Source organism: Prionailurus viverrinus, chromosome A3 (assembly GCF_022837055.1).
Source record: "Prionailurus viverrinus isolate Anna chromosome A3, UM_Priviv_1.0, whole genome shotgun sequence".
Taxonomy (NCBI): Eukaryota; Metazoa; Chordata; class Mammalia; order Carnivora; family Felidae; genus Prionailurus; species Prionailurus viverrinus.
Window position 1 is genome coordinate 18,184,113 of NC_062563.1, and position 15,911 is coordinate 18,200,023.

At 45.6% G+C, this 15,911-nt stretch overlaps 1 protein-coding gene and 1 non-coding gene across 2 annotated transcripts in view; one reads left to right on the plus strand and one right to left on the minus strand.

Annotated features, from left to right (window-relative positions):
* Positions 1-15,911, plus strand: part of PTPRT (protein tyrosine phosphatase receptor type T) — a 795,219-nt gene that overhangs the window by 702,530 nt on the left and 76,778 nt on the right. The gene's annotated exons all lie outside the window — the stretch shown is intronic.
* LOC125163162 (small nucleolar RNA SNORA43) lies at positions 8,600-8,730 on the minus strand. Its single transcript, XR_007151319.1, has one exon. It is a non-coding gene; the product is annotated as a small nucleolar RNA SNORA43 (small nucleolar RNA).

Below are 15,911 nucleotides of genomic sequence, written 5' to 3' on the forward strand. Positions count from 1 at the left end.
CTCAGGAGAACTTGCGCTTAATTTCAAATATGATCCCAGTAAAATAGCATTTTTTCATATCCTCAATCCACAAATTTGGGGAGGAAATCGGGGTAATATTTGGAGGAAATGGTCTCATCACTGCTCATCCCTGGGCCTTACTTCCTAGGGGGTTTGTTGAATGGTCCCAGTCCCTGAAAGTGTGGAGGCGTACATGGGTATGTGCTTATACACACCTGTGTACATATCTTTGGTGAGTGAATGACAGGAGACAGTGTGCTGTTGGTAAATGCATATTCAATGTCATGATGCTTTATAAGTCATTAGTCATACTATTTCATTTAAGGTTCCAATAGCATGAAGGGAGACTGGGGACTTATCAGAAAGGGGAAGAAATAGTCAAAGACTGAGAAACACTGTTCTAAGAAACTGAGGTCTAAAATTTGAAAACAAAAAAACAAATACATTTGACTACTTTAGTGCATTTCCTTCCAGGGTAATATCTTTTTGGAAAGTACATCCCTGTGTGGTATGATTTGGATTGATTTTTTTAAATTTATTTTTCTGCCTTTTTACATTTCCCAAACTTTCTGGAATGGAAATGATGTGTTTTTATAATATAACAATACATTTTGCTCCATCATTTAGACCCCAAACGGAAATATCACTTAGTGGACTAATCCTGCCTTCACTTCGTTCAAATTATATTAACCAGTTAACTTGAATGTTTAGCTTCCAGTTAACACATTTTCTGATTAGCAGGAGGTAAAGTGGGAAGCAGCCTTATTTAATGGGAATCTTCCCACAATCTGCCAGTCCCCTTTCCTAGACATTAGGTGGATATGGCTTTGATCATCAAAGCACCCATGATGTCTGGAATCTACATAGTGGGCCTACGAGCCACAGGTTTGCTTGAAGACCATGCCCTGTTGTAATCATAAGGATCCTGAGCCTCCACTCCTACTCTTAAACCAACATGTTCTGTGCTCTTTCTTGCCTATGACTCCTGCTCAGCTTTTTTCATACAAATGGGTGGGTTTGACAAGTTGACATATAAGGGACCTCTAACCTATAGCAAACTGTGTCTTCTAAAATTCAGTTCAGCTGTACAGTCACATAAATTTGTTCAATAAATATTCACTGAGTATTTACCATTCCCAAGGAGCGTTCTACATATTTGGATACAGAATTGAACAAATTGGACAAAGATTCATTCCCTCATGAAACTTGTGTTCTAGCAAGAGAAACAAGAAATCAATTACAGACTTAAAAACAAGTTATTTTATTAAAAGCCTTGGAGAAGACATTTACTGCTCTTCAATCTAGACCTGAGCTAATGTTGGAACAGATGAAGTGTGTGTACCTTTGACACTTCAGTAATATTCTCTAGTTTTTCAACAAGAGGACAGAGAAATGTCTTACAAATGCATATTGATGTGAAAGGCTAGTTTCACCTTTCTTGATGCCTCACAAATAAGGGGAAATGGCTTGTGAATAGTGTAACTATAAAACAAAAATAATTATAATTGAGAATTCAGACAAAAAAGACAAGTCATTTCACAACAATTCACTTAATATGTTAGTAAATAATATGTTCAACAGTGAAACATACTATTTGCTGTGCTACACACTATCCCAAATCTTAATGACGTGAAACAACCAATTTACTGTGCTCATTGATTCTGTGGGTCAGAAAATTGGACATAGCACAACAGAGTCTGCCTCTGCTCCTTGATGTGTGGAAACCTTGACGTGGAAGCCTCTAAAGCTGGGGCTGTAGTCATCAGAAAGTGTCTTCGCTTTCATATCTAGTGATTGCTGCAGGCTGTCCCCTGGGGTCTCAGCTAGGGTTGTCATCTGGAACACCTACACACGGCCTCTTCAGGTGGCCTGGACTTCCTCACAGCACGGGAGCCTGACGATGCTGGACTTCATACATAGTAGCTCATAGGTCCAAAGGTGAGCCTCTTAGCTAACAGTAGAAAGTACATCATCCTTTGTGACCTAGACTCGGGCATCACACAGCATCGCTACTACCTCATTGTATTGGTTATAAGCAAGTAATAACTGCCTATATTCTAGGGAAGGGGAATTAAACTCCCTCTCTTGATAGATGGAGGGGCAATTGCAAGATTCTACAAGAGAATGCAGAACAGGAAATACTGGACAATACAATCTTTGGATGATACACACTGCCACAAATACCATGGAAAAAGAAAGGATAGAGCAAGGAAGGGAGATAGTATATTCCAGGGACGTAGAGTAAACAGGGTTCCAGTATTAAATAGGGTAGAAAGGTAGTCTTTAATTAAAAGAAAAGTTTTGAGCAGATACATGGTGGAAGAAATCTAGAGGCAGAAAGGTCCAGATCAAGGGAGTACGAGGAGGTCAAAGGTGGTATGAGTAGAGTGAACAAGGAGTAAAAGTAATAAAAGATGACATTGGAGAAATAAAGGGGGAATCTGACCATGTAGTGCCTCATAAGCCATTTTAAGGACTTTGGCTTTTACTCTGAATGAAATGGAAAGCCACTGCAGAGGTTTGAGAAAACAAAAAACTATTTCACATTACTTTGAAATGTTCATTCCAGCTACTGTGTTGAGAAGAGACATAAGTAGGCAAGGGTCAAAGCAGGGAGACCAGTTAAGAAGCCATGGCAGTAACCCAGGCAAGAGGCAATGGTGACACCACCAAGGTGTGGCAGTGGAGGTGGTGAGAAATGGTTGGATTCTGAACATAGCTTCCAGACAGAACCAACAGGGTTTCCTAATGCATTAGCATGGTGTGTGAAAGAGAGAGGCTTCCAGACAGAACCAATAGGGTTTCCTAATGCATTAGCATGGTGTGTGAAAGAGAGAGAGAGGATTCAAGGGTGACTCCGGGGCTATTACTTGAACCACTGGGAGGATGGAGTTGCCACTACCAGATATAGGGAAGCTACAGGGAGAACAGACTCAGGGCCAATGGAACAATCAGGAGTTCAATTTTGAACTGAGTTTGAGATGTCCATTAGACATGTTAGTGAAGATGGAAAGTAGGTAATTGGACATACGAGTCTGGAATTTGGGAAAGAAGCCTGAGCTAAGGAGAAAACTTTGGGAGTTACTGTCATATAGATGATATTAAAGCCACAAGCCCTTGCTTCAAGGTCACGAAGCAAGTGAGCATTGATTGACAGAGATGATAACCAAGGATGAGCCTTGCGGAATGTCAATTCAAAGATGTTTGAGGACTCTCCATAGGCCAGATGTTGTACTAGGCTCTAGGAACTGAGAGGAGACAGAGCCCTTGCCTTCTGGGAGAACTTAGAGCCTATTCTTAGACACAGACATATGAACTGATCACTTCAGTATCTTGAGAAAAAGTCACAATAGAGTACTGTGGGAACCCTTGTGGGTGGTGTGCATGAAACCTAGCCTGGGGATGGATGGCTGTTGGCTTTCTGGAACACATAAAGCCTAAACCAAAGCTTGAGAAATACGAATCACCAAATTCGAAAGCAGGGAAGGCTGTTCTGGGCAGAGGGACTAGAAGAGTCTGTGGCATGGAGGTATGCATAGCAGGTTGAATTATGAGAACCAGAAGCAGTTTGGTACAAAAACTATGTTTGGCATACAAAGCATGGAGGGAGATAGGGCTGGAACTATCAGTAGGAGTGGGCTGTGGTGGTGAAGCAAGGGGATATTTTTCAGGCTAAGTAAGGAGTTTGGATTCTATTCTAGAGGTCATGCAGAGCCGTGGAACGGAGTAGCATTTTTTAAAGTTGAATTCACATTCTAGATGTAACTGTCTGGCATTGATCAGAGCAGGGAGACCAGAGGCAGGTAGGCGGCTGGGACAGTAATTGAAGGAAAAGATGGAATTGCTCAAACCAGGAGACTGGGCCCAGAGCCCAGATAAGCCCACACATGTTCTCTCCTGTAGAGACATAGAATCAGTTCGTGCTCTTTGGCATGTAAACGTGAGTCTCTCAATATGTATTTTAAGTTCAATGACTTGAAGTCATATATGAGTTGTTCTGAGTTAATAGTCAAAATGCCTGGATTCAAGTCCTATATCTTTAATTAAGTATCTGGGTGACCTTGGGCAGGTCATTCTCCTCCTCTGGGCCTCCATTTCCATATTTATGCAATAAAGGAAAAAAGGGGTTGGTCAGAGTGATCCAAACAATGCTTATGTCCTGCATATTTTGTGAGCCTAAGGAGGAACTGATTGTCCCGGACTGATAGTCCAGCTAGACCCCTTTCTGGGGCTGCCACCCCCATAGTTACATGTCAAGTCCCAGCAACCGTGGTTGACCAGGGGCCCTGGGTTCCTAGGAACTCAAGGAGACCTAAGGCTAATTAACCTCACTTGCCATACAAATAGGAAGTTTGGAGGTTTTCAGTCTTGGCCACACATTAGAATTACCTAAGGAAGTTTTAAAAATGCCAATGCCTAGGCTGTCCTTCAGACTAATTAGAATTCCTAGAGGTGGGATCCAGAGATCTATATTTTCTAAGCTCTCCGGATAACTATAATTACTTCCAAGGTTGAGGGATGCTGGCCTAAGGAGACTCCTTGGAGTCCCCAGAGCATGCTCTGCCTGTGCCCCCAGACCTATCACCTCACTACTCTCCTTGCTGCTAGTCACATCTGATGCCATGGGGCATGTGATAGCCACTCACAGAGGTGATAGAGCACAGCCATGTTGAAACTAAGGGGCTTCTGCTCATGATCTTGGACTGCAGAATCTTCTTCCCTCTTTCCTGTCCTGTTTTCCCAGCCCAGATTCTCCTACCCTCCCCAGCTACAAAACAAAAGTCTTAGCACACTAACAAATGCTAAGAGATGTTGGCTGGAGAGAAGAGTTGCCTAAAGCCCAGACATCATCGCGGTCAGAAGAGCAGCAGGCTCAAGGAAGATGAGGAACAACAGGAAGGGGTGACTTTGTCATGGGGAGAAGGGAAGCCTATTAATCCCAGTTCAATCCAGCCAGTCTGTCATCGCAATGAATGATGAGCCCAGTAGGGTGACCAGAAGGTATCTGGTTATTATAGCCCCGTGAAGACTATTTAAGGCAACAAGGAACAGCTGTGAGGAATAGGATACAGCCTAATGAAGAGCAAACATTTGTTCATTCTCCAGCTCTGGACAGACACACTGCGTGCATGGCGTCTGTTGGGTGAAGCCAGTGTTGTCATGTGTCTGCTAGTCGTCTGTGGGTGACACTGGCAGGCAGCCTTCGGATGGGGCATAACCATAAAGATGGATGCTTCAGGATGCCCCAGTGCCCTCTTGTCTGCTCGGAGTCACCTGAACAGAGGCAGAATAGACCTTCACAACTTTTCTCTCCTCGGTTGATGAGGTTAGTCACAGAGCATCCCACTGCAGGTGATTCCTGAGAGATCTGGTCTACCCCCTCAATAGTTTACGAGTGAGAAGAGAGATTCTGGGGAGGGGCCTGGGGAGTTAGCAGATGCCCCAGGGCATGAAAGGGAAAACCATGGCTGTTCTCCAACTGTGGGAACTCATAATGACCAAAATAGGAAGACTTGGATTCCACCTGCTCATATCACTCCACTCCTCATGGGTTAAATCGAGGAGAAAACGGGCCATTTCCGGAGGGTGGCCCAAAGATATCAGTAACCCACGTGGGTTCAGACTTGAAAGATTTTCTAGCAGGAATAAAACTCATGTAGGAGAGACTATTAATGCAGTGTTTTCCTTTGAGCTTATTTTTATTTTTCTACTTAGAATTCTGTTTGGAACCCAAAAAACAGTATTTTCTGTGTTTGGTATGAGAGCCCTCCCCAACCAAGCAAGCAATTTTCAGATGGTACCAGAGAAAAATTCCCTTGACTAAGAGTCAAGACTTGGTTTTCAGTCTGTTTCTGACATGCTGGGTGGTCTTGGACAAGATTGCTCCCTCCCTGGGTCCCCACTTCTCTCCTGTGAGATATTTGGCTGTGTGGAGTGGACTCCTGAAGCTTCCACTTCATTTGGCCAGAAACACTTACTGAGTACCTACTGTGTACCTTACCTTACACTGTTTGGAGACCTAGATATCATTAGAAAGCTCAGCAAAGGAAATAAGAAACCCTACGTTAAAGGAAGATCGTGGTCTTAGTACACCATGTACTTCTATAACAAACTCTAGTTAAAATGCTTTGTAGCACGTGGGGAAGGGCAGTCCAGGATGAGTGTGTGGGAGGGTGATAGTATTGTTTATTTTTGCTTTTTGTCAGTTATTACTGTCAAGATCAATCAGAATCTTGACAAAAGATGAGACACTGCATTGAAGAAGAGTAGAAGAAGGCTGGGTAGAGGAAAAGGATGGGTGGCAGAGGGAATCTTGTGCTCAGGGTCTTGGAAAAAAATCATTGACGTGTTTCAAACCACTTCTTAGAAGGGAAACATAGTTGTTTGCCCATGAAAAAAGAGAAATAAAAATGAAGCCAGGTGGGGAATTCACACCCTTTGCCTTGTTTTCCTGGACAGAATTAACAAGGCAGTAGTTTAACAGCCCTCCCTCAACTCTGGCTGACTCTGTTTCAGGGAGAGCTGTTGGCCCAGAGACAGCCACGCAGAAGCTCGTGCATGAAGACAGAGACAGTATGTGGAGGGGTCCAACAGTCTGTAGCCTAGAATGGGATGCAGGAATCCCCCAGATCATGGTCTCAGAGCTGGGAGGAAAAGAGGGGCCCTAGTGTGAGCTTCTTTGTTAGACTATCGGCCTCATGAAGGCATGGACCGGGTCTTACTCATCTCTCTTCTCTGAAGCATCTGCAAAATAGTATATAAATACTAACTATTAACTTAATGGAATTACAGAGTGCTGGCAGAAATCTTTGTAATTAAGAATAGTTCCATCCGGGGCAGGGGGCAGGGGATGGGAAGCAGTATTGCTTAAAGAAAGATACCAATGTAGAAAGACTCGCACATCTCTCGCTGTCTCTATAGGTACACTGAGTATCTGCCTTAAAATCTAAGTTGACTCTTCCCCAGGAACGTGTTGTTTCTGTTTACCTTACTGCCGAAGACAGTGGCTCTCAAACTGTGATGGGTGTCAGAATCACCTGGAGAGTTAGTAAAGAACATTAGGACACAATGATAGGACATAGGTCCCATCATTGACACGGGACAGGACCCAGCCCTCTGCATTTAACCAAATTCTGTAAGGAGATTTGAATCACTACCAGTTTGAGAAGCACTGCCCTGAAATTTGTTTTTAAAAGAGACCTTGTAGCTTTTCAGGGGACTTTTTAAATGGTGCTTTGTGACTCTGCACACGGACACACGTGTACTCAGCAATTCCACCTTGATCAAAGCTCCTGTCACAGACAAATACCCCATCTTGCTGCCATCTGATTTTCTACTCAGCTTCCCCAGCAGAACTCATAAATTACCGTCTATTTAGTGACATGGTCGCAATAATATTTGCTCTCCTGATGCCACTCTGAGTAGATATCATCAGTCATCCTCTCCTGCCTTCTCTATCCACATTTATAATCCCTAAAGGCATGTGGTTTTCAGCCCAGAAAGAAGCATTCATTGCGAGCTTAGCCTCTGCCAGGGCCACCACTAATTCATGCAGCTCCTTAGAGTGAAATAGCGAAAGGTTCACCTGTCTCAAGATGCCTGTTCATAATATATCCAGAAATTTACATGCCTACCAGATGTATCATGCTTCCTTAGATGTGACGCTCTTGCTTTGTGCACAACCAGTACAGCCATCCACGGCAGCCCTTGCCATCTACCAGCTAACCTTGGACTTCAGTAAGTGTGGGTGTTTACCGAATTCATGGACCTCAGTTGAGATGAGACCTTGGGCTTCCTGAACAGCTCATACAACTCTTTCTCACTTCCTGAATACTCTCTCTTACCTGTTTCTAGGGTGAACGATTTGTCCTGGTTTGTCCAGGATGGTCCAAGGTGTTTTTTAATTTTTTTAAGTTTATTTATTTATTTTGAGAGAGAAAGAGAGAGAACACAAATGGGGTAGAGAGAGAGGGAGAGAAAATCCCAAGCAGGCTCCACACTGACAACCCAGAGCCTAACATGGAGCTCGAACTCACGAACCATGAGATCACGACCTCAGCCGAGATCAAGAATCAGATGCTTAACTGAATGAGCCACCCAGGTGCCCAGGATGGTCCCAGTTTTAAAACAAAAGTCATACATCTTGGGGAGCCCTGTGGTCCAAGGCAAACCAGGATGGATGTTGTAAGGAGCCCCCATGTTTGGTCTTGTGACAGTAAACTGGATGTTTCCGATCAAAGGGAGGCAGGGAGTAAATTCCAGAAGTCAGCCACAGGCACTCAAGAGCACATTCTTGGGCAAGACTGGGATGGAAGAGTCTCCCACACCTACTGTGTGCCAGGCATGGTGTTAGGAGCCCACCAGCTATTTTGGGTAGTTTCTAATCATCACAGAACTCCATGGGGTGTATTTGTTTTTCATTTTTTTAATTTGCATGCTATAAAATCCATTTTGTGGGGAAGGAGGGAGGTGTACCGCTCTATGAATTTTAACAAATGCACAGAGTCATGTAAACAACAGGATATATGAGAGTTCCATGGTCAAAAAAAATAGTCAAACCTTTCCCCCACCCTAACCGGAAGGGTGTTTTTTGTTTCCGGCTTGTTAGGCTACAAATCATTCTTAGTGGTCACTGTTCTGAGCACTGAGCATAGAAATAGCCACTTTCTCTTTGCCCCAGTGTCACACGTGCAGCAAAGCAGAGCAGCTGTTCTCACCCACTGAGCCACCCAGCCTGGAGGCCAGGCTCAGAAACATGGCAGAGCTGTGAAGGGTGTACTATTGACTCAACTTTTAGAAAAGTTTATTGAGACTGGAAGTGATGGAATATTCATTCTAGTGCCTTTTGCAAAGCCCTGCCTTTCCCCTGACTCATATGCACAGTGGGTGGGCAAGAGGTATTCTTGACAAGATAAATGAATGAAAGACCCAGGTAAAATGGTGCATCCTTGGTAAAGACTCTCTGGAGTCTTCCCTCCGCTGAGAGAATGCCATGGTGGGCAGGGATGCAGGGAAGTCCTGGCCAGCTGGACTGCTCAGGCAGGAAGGAGGCCCTCGGCTGTGCCCCGAGGCATCAGCCAGGAACTGCCTGGTCAGCATTCTCTGGGCCTGGTTTTGCTGTACCCCAGGGCGTATCATATCCAATTATCTCCAGGAATACAGTCAAGCCAAAGGGAGGAAGAGGGGAATCATAAGTGACAGAATCTGCTGAGGATAGTGAGTGAACAGGTAAATGAAATGGACCAGGACACTCTCAGCCTTGAATTGGAGGTGAGTTGCTCTTGGAAGCTCTGTGTTTTGACGTCTCACTATTTGGGCATAACTCAAAGAAGCGTAGGTACAACGAAGAGTGTCCAAAGAAGGATAGCAAGCTCCAGAAAGGACCCTCATATCTCAGGAGGGCCAAACCAATAGGTAGAAGGAACCAGCCAGGCATCAGGGGGCAATTCTTAGAGCAGGGACCAGAAGTAGTAAGTGGGGAAATAGGTAGGTTGAACAAGCCTATGAACTGATTCAGCACAGCAGAGCCTAAGAAGCCCGTGACCCCTACTGGGGTCGCGATAGGTACAATGAGTGTCTGGCTTACTGAGTTCCATGGCTGGGAGCGAGGATGGATGGGTGGGCAGGTGGGTTGCAGCCACAGGGAGAGTTAGTCTGGAGTAGGCACCAGAAAATAATTTTATCCCAAAGTCTGTGAAGCCCGTGAACAACGATGAAGGGAGGGTTTGAGACACAAGAGCTCTTACCGCTTATCATGCTGCTGGTACTGGCTCAGCCTCCTCACCTTAAAAAATGTTCAAAGCATTTTCATCAACCTAGAAGAAAACATATTCTTGGTGTTGATCCACTGACTGCCATTCCGAGCTATACCCTCCCCATCCACATTTTGCATCACTCACTTGCTCTCATCCTCCAGGCCCCAGAGAATGCCCCTTCAAGTTCTAGAACACACCAAGCTCATTCCATCTCAAGGCCTCTGCACTTGCTCTTCCCTCAGCCCTGGAACATTCTTCCCCCAGCTCTTGCCATGGCTGGCTGCTGCTCATCATTTAGTTTTCAACCCAAAGGTGTCCATAAGAGACAAGTAGGAATACACCTGGAGTTGAACAAGCCGGGTTTAAAACCTGCAGGACATCTCAGGAAGAGGATGTGAGAAAGGCCTCCCAGGCTGTGGGCTATGTCGGGTGATTTGGGGCTTTGTTCTGGATTGGACGTTGTTAGGAAGTGGTAAAATTGGGTACCTTGATAGATCTTAACTCTAAGAAAGGGACACCAGACAGAAGCCAAAGCTATAAGTGACAGAGAAGCAGCCATAACTTATATTAGCCAGGATAGGGGGATGTTATTTATTTATTTATTTATTTATTTATTTATTTATTTATTTATTTATGGTTTGGACAATGTTCATATGTTTCTGTGTTTAGATATGACTACACAGTGGTCATGTTTTTGCCTTGCCCCATCCTGGTCTCAGAGAAGCCTTGTCTGGTGTTGCAGTTTTGCAGAATTGTTTATGTACAACAGTAACACAGCAAGGTCCAGCTTTGAGTGCCAGGCCAGCTGCTGGAAGTCATGGGCTGTTTCTTTCCTTCTCAAATGTCTCTGTTTTGAAAGGTCCTGCACAATCCACTCAATCTGAATGGTCTCTTCTTCCTAGTTGTTGTCTCTCCCGGCCCCTTATTTATCGCCTTTACAGCACTGGTTCTAAGCAGTTATTATCTTGTCTGTTTATTGTCCACACCTTCCCACAACTAGAGCAAAGTTCATGAGATCTTGTGTGCTGTGACCATTGCCGCTATTTCTGGGACCTAGCATCCAGATGGTCACCGCGGAAAGGAGGAAGAGAGGGAGGGTGGGAAGGAGGCAGCAGGGACAGATTCACTCAGCTTGCATTCCTAGTCAAGTCATTTCCTGTTTCTGGACCTTACTTGGCTGATCTCTAAAGTGAGGCAATAGTTTTTTCAAAAGAACCTTCCAGGTCTGACTTTTGAGGATTCTATGAATACCACAGCTCAGACCTCCAGGGATGAGGACATCCCCAAATGCATCCTTCAGGACCGAAAAAAAAAAGAAAAAGGAAGGAAGGAAGGAAGGAAGGAAGGAAGGAAGGAAGGAAGGAAGGGAAAGAAAGAAAGAAAGAAAGAAAGAAAGAAAGAAAGAAAGAAAGAAAGAAAGAAAGAAAGAAAGAAAGAAAATGATTGCCTTAGGACAGCAACACTGTCGAAGTGTAGGAAACATATCCACACACAGAGAAGAGTGTGAAATAGAGCCCACACCCTCAGGAGAAGAGGAGAAGAGGGAAGCCGAGAGTGATAATGGATGAATATAATGAGATGGCAATTTTGGTCTGAAAAGAATGTGATTAGCTCCTAATGACTGCCACCATTCCCCGGTCAATCTACTGTAACTAGCTGCTAATGTAAAAATAATGCCCCTTGGCTGGCTCCCTTTGAAGATGGAGAGAAGTCTCCCTCATACTTTTACCCCCTCTTATTTTTTTTCCTTCAGGAGATTATCCCCTATTACACCGCAGCTCCCTAAAAAGGGAAATGGATGTGTGATCAAAGTCAGCCAATAAGGGGGTCATTACAGCTCACTCCTGGGAGGCTCTGTTAGACCTTGCCTCCTCTGCCTAGGTCAACAGCATCACAGCCCTTGGGCTCACACCTTCCCCCAGCCCAGCCCCACCAAGGGACATAGGCTCCCAGAGCTGTGGCAGAGGCCCATGTGGTTTCCCACAGAGTAGGGCCACTCATCACAACTGCTTTTGTTTAGCTTAAGGTTTTCCAGATGGTATCTGAATGCTGGGTGCATCCTGAGGGCCATGGCAGATTTGACAGGACTCCCAAATTGCCATTTAAGGACGTTGCGGGTGGACAGGGACCTTCATCAGATCTCTGCAGTGTCACAGCACAGAAGGTACATGCTTATGCCGTGGGGCCCCCATGGAACAGGGCAAAGTACATGGAGGCAGAGGACACAAAACACTGTCCAAGCTGTCCAAAAGTGGGACCGGAAGCATTATGGGGAAGTGAGCTCTCTGTTGCTGAGGGTATCCAAGTAGCACATGCTATGCATCAGCTTATCAGCTGCCTAGAAGGCCACTAGGGGAGGGAACACAACCAAATGATTTTCAAAGTCACTTACACCTCTGAGATTCCAGAGAATGTGCAGAAGCCATCCCACCCACTAATGTTTTCAGCCATCTGCCCAATCTATTCATTTATTCCAAAGGGGATTCAGGCACATATGAAGTACAAGGCCAGTATTCAGACATGAATAAGATGCTTTTTCTGGAATAGCCCATCAACAAGTTAAGAGACAAGATTTTCAAATTAATAGATATAAAAGAGCCCATCTGATAATAGAAGTGATTTACTAGCTGGGAATGAAGCAGAGTGATGGGAGAGTGAGCAAGGAAGGTTTCACAAAACAGATTTTTGAGTTGGGTTTTGTAGGGTATGTAGGAGTTTACCAGACAGACTCAGGTGGAAGAGAATTTTAAGCAGAGGGAAAAGCATATATAAATTCAGTCTCAGAAGTTTGAAACACCTGAAATTGTCTGTGGCATTACATTTGGTTCTTTATCTGTGGAACGTTAATATAAGAACAAGAAATGAGGCTGGAGGGGCATGTGGGGTGAAGTCATTAAGGACCCTGTATTAAAGACTTTGGAATGTATGCTGAAGATAATGGCAAGGGGAGTAACTGGGTCCTATCCGCATTTTAGAAAGATCTCCCTGATTATAGTAAAGAATGGATTTGAGGGGACAAAACCAAAGCAAGAGAAACCAGTGAGGAGACTCATGGGAAAGTGTCTCTCCAGGTAAATTTGCTATTTGCAAGAACCATGGCTGCTCATTAGAATCGCCCAGGGAGTTTAAACACTGCTGATACCTGTGTCCCATCCCCAGAGAGTCTGATTGAATTTAATAGGCTGTGGCTTTGGGAGTTTTTTTTTTTTAAAGCTTCCCCAGATGGTTCTAATGTACAGCCATAACAAAACCTTAAGCTAACTGTATGTAACCTAAATCGTAGCACAGAGTAGGTACTCAACAGATTTTTTCCAAAAACATCATTATGAAACTATTTGGAGTGTCCTGTTCTTGGCTTCAGACCACTTTTAGGTGGATATAATTGAATGAACAATTGGCTTTTATCACAGAGGGTTTTGCGTAGAAAATCCACGCCTAGGAGGCGCCAGGGTGGCTCAGCTGGTTAAGCGTCTGACTTCCACTCAGGTCATGATCTCCAGGCTCCTGAGTTTGAGCCCCACATCGGGCTCTGTGCTGACAGCTCAGAGCCTGGAGCCTGCTTCAGATTCTCTGCCTCCCTCTCTCTCTCTGTCTCTCCCCCACTCACTCTGTGTCTCTCTCTCAAAAAAAAAAAAAAAAAAAAAACACTTAAAAAATTAGAAAATCCACCCCCAGATGGGCTTCTTGGTGGCTCACTCAGTTAAGCATCTTACTCTTGGTTTCAGCTCAGGTCATGATCTCATAATTCATGGGATCAAGCCCCAAGGGGATTCTCTCCCTTTCTCTCTGCCCCTCCCCTGCTTGCGCTCGCTCTCTCTCTCAAAATAAACATTTTTTAAAAAAAGAAAGAGGGGCGCCTGGGTGGCTCAGTCGGTGAAGCAGCCGACTTCGGCTCAGGTCAGGATCTCATGGTCCGTGAGTTCGAGCCCTGCGTCGGGCTCTGGGCTGACAGCTCAGAGCCTGGAGCCTGTTTCAGATTCCATGTCTCCCTCTCTCTGAACCTGCCCCGTTCATGCTCTGTCTCTCTCTGTCTCAAAAATAAATAAATGTTAAAGAAAAAATTTTTTAAAGAAAGAAAGAAAATCCACCCCCAGAGTATCAGCTCAAACCTTGAGAAGCCCAACATTGCCAGTGAGACAGCACAGCTCACCGTTGCAGAGAGTCAAGAATGTACAGGCTTGGCAGCTTGTCTGAAACAGCTGGCACTACCTGGCTGGGGGAGGAGGCCCAGGGCTGGAACCTTTGTTCCAGGAGTTAACATGCAAAAGCAAGAACCACATGAGGTCTAGAGATGTCCCGTGCTGGTGCAAGAGGGATACGGGGTGATGGTCATTTGTAGTGAGGAGTAAGAGGAGGAGGAGAGAGGAGAAAAAGGAGAGACGGGCCCTCCATTTGTAAAATGAGCACTTTCTTACCTCCATAGTACTTTTGTCACACTCACGTTTAGGGGGCAGACTGGTGCCCAGAGCCTAGAACCTGCTTAGCTTCTCCTCCAGGGTGCCTGGGGGTTTAGGCCACACAAACAACAAAATGCTGATCAATTAATGGCTGGGAAGACACTCGAGAGCCCCGGTCTGAAACCCTGGGGCGAGCTAAGTCGGAGAACACAGCTTAGCCAGGCAGCCCCAGCAAGGGCCTCCCACCCCGTCTGCATTCCACCTGGAATAGCCAGATAGGAGAATGAGCACCAGTTCTACCTACCCAGGCACCGCGTAGTTGAGGATCATGGTTACGCTTCTAGAAAAAAAAGGTCAGCAACATACAGCCACAGGCTACATCCAGTCCAACGCCCACCATGGTAAATACAGCTTCATCAGAACAAAGCCACGCCCATGTGTTTGCATTTTGTCTGTGACTGCATTTGCTCTGCAACAGTAGAGGATGAGTGGTTACAACAGAGAATGTGGTCTGCAAAGCCCAAGCTGCCCCCTCTGACATTACAGAAAGTCTGCCACCCTCTTCTCTAGAAGACCCACCCAGATTGGCTTATTAACACATGGGAGCCTGGAAGCAAGAAAGGGGGTATCGTGCATGGGCTGGGCTTTGAACAGACAGTGGTCCCGCTTGCCTATAAAACACAGCCCACTGATTGGTGGAATTTCTGACCACTCGGCTCACACACTGCTTGTCTTGGCTGAACATGGTAAGGGATGGATGAGCAAAGGCAAGGCCAGTGCAACAAGATGAGTGGACACTCCGCTCCCCTGCACTGCAGACAGGGTGCTGTGTAGATGGAGGGCAATGCAAATCCAGCCTCAGAAGCAGTGTGGCACCCATGAGCAGGGCATTCAGCCCACTCTACAGGGTGCAGGGTGGGAACAGAAATCAAAATGTAGCCTGGCCTTCATGCTTCTGCAGACTTCCTAAAGTGGCTCCTGCTCCCTTAAATGCCCATCTTCCTTCCCTGTATGATAAGTGACTGCCCCCTCCCCTGTGTCTCCGTGACGCTTGGCTCATAACTCTGTTGATTGCTCCACGTGGCGGTTGACTTGTCTGTCTCCTCTTGGACTGATGACTCCCATACCTTCCCTCCCCCTGTGACTGTGAACCTCTGCCTCCAGCCTCCTTCTCAGCATCTCAGCTTGGACGTCAAGTAATCAGCCTCAACATGGCTGCTGTTGCCAGAACATCTCAAGAAGCACACTGTCCTCGACAAGGGCGAGCCACTGTTCTGAGCACTTTGTGTACCCAAAACACAGCACAGAATTCCCGCCTCCCCACCTCTTTTTCTCCCCATCTGTTTCTTCTCCATCTCCACAAATGGCCTGGCCCTCCACTCAGTTCTTCAGGCCAGCAGTCTGAGAGTCAGCCTTCACACCCCCTTCCCTCATAGTCCACACCTACAGCAGATGTGTTGGTGGCCTGCCCGTTTCCCCTCTACTCTCAGTGTTCCTACTCATGCTCACTCAATGCCCGCCTTCCAGAAGCACCTGTGGCTTTTCGCCTAAGGACTTCCTTAACACAAAAGAATATGCACACCTTGCCTGCAGAGCATAGCAGAAGTGCCAAGGGATTTCCTAAGAGTTGTCCTCAACCAATGGTATATCGGAATTGATGGGTAAATACTCCAGCATGAGATGGGCCTGTGAGATCAAACCCTGGGTGGACACAGCAGTGACCTGCTCATTGAGGTACCCTGGACCAACTTCCTTCCCT